The following is a 1,124-nucleotide window of genomic DNA, read 5'->3' as shown; positions in this document are numbered from 1 at the left end:
CTGCCATTCGATCGCTAGCTCGTCCCATTTTACACGTTCCAACTGGATGGTACATCGTCTGGGTGTTATATCGGGCTAAACAACGCCAATAATTCATTGATAGATATTTGGCCGACGAACACCCAGGAATTTTATCTACGTTCGGTTGAACGTTTAAAGACTTCAACGTCGGTGTTTTAGTCATTTCGTAGATGAATTGTGCACCTTCGGCCTGAAATTAAATTCCAAACATATTTGTATCATGTATCACGTATTACTTAAGGACATGCTTGAATTTCGATACCAAAACGTCGAGATCGTGCGGATCTTGGAAATAGTTGGGAACTATGATCGGGTGTCCTTCAGGTTTCGTTACATTGAGTTTGATGTATCCCCTACTCCGTGGTCTTAATAATAGTGGCATGACAGTATAAGCAGCAGTTTTTATTGGGGCGTTACGTTGGGAGGCATTACCCAGACTCCCTAACAATAACTCTATGTCAGGATTATCTCCGGATTCGTTTGCATATCTGAAATGAACGAATTTTATTCAAATGGAATAATGTAGATTTCAAAAACTTGGAAGTCATGCAGCAAATCATCAAAACTGCATACTAACTAACAAATTACGAACACGGACTAACTTGGTAGTAATAAAACCTAAACCCTCAGAGTTTGGGGTATTGTACATTGGTCCATTATGATTCACGGCGAATTCTGTTAAACTGTGTTCATTAAGACTATTTGCTAGATCGAATGAGAAAGGCTTTGACCCTGTATAATTTTCCGGCGTAGACGTGTTAAAACTGAGTCCAGTAAAGATCACGTGATCCTGAAGATTTCTCCCCACACCCGGGGCATCGTGAACCACCGGAATATTTAGTTCCTTCAAATGATCTTTTGGTCCGATACCAGACAACATCAACAGTTGCGGCGATTGTATCGCGCCCGCTGACAGTATCACTTCACGATTTACTGTTACTGTGTAACGAGTAGATTGGAAACGAAATTGCACACCATAAGCAATTTTCGTCGCAACTGCAATTGGAAATTAATATAATAAAGTTTGCCCCGACACAATGTTCGTTCTTCTCTCTCTTTAAAAATAAGTCTGATCTTGAAGGAAATTTAGAGTAGCGAATCTT

General features: G+C 40.1%; 1 protein-coding gene across 2 annotated transcripts in view; it reads left to right on the top strand.

The window, feature by feature from the left end:
- Window positions 1–1,124, top strand: part of Flo2 (flotillin-2) — a 70,323-nt gene that overhangs the window by 63,399 nt on the left and 5,800 nt on the right. The gene's annotated exons all lie outside the window — the stretch shown is intronic.

The sequence above is a fragment of the Ceratina calcarata genome, unplaced genomic scaffold (assembly GCF_001652005.2).
Source record: "Ceratina calcarata isolate Rehan_Ccalc_2016 unplaced genomic scaffold, ASM165200v1 scaffold98.2, whole genome shotgun sequence".
Taxonomy (NCBI): domain Eukaryota; kingdom Metazoa; phylum Arthropoda; class Insecta; order Hymenoptera; family Apidae; genus Ceratina; species Ceratina calcarata.
The sequence above is the reverse complement of the archived record's forward strand: the minus strand, read 5'-3'. Positions and strand labels throughout refer to the sequence as shown.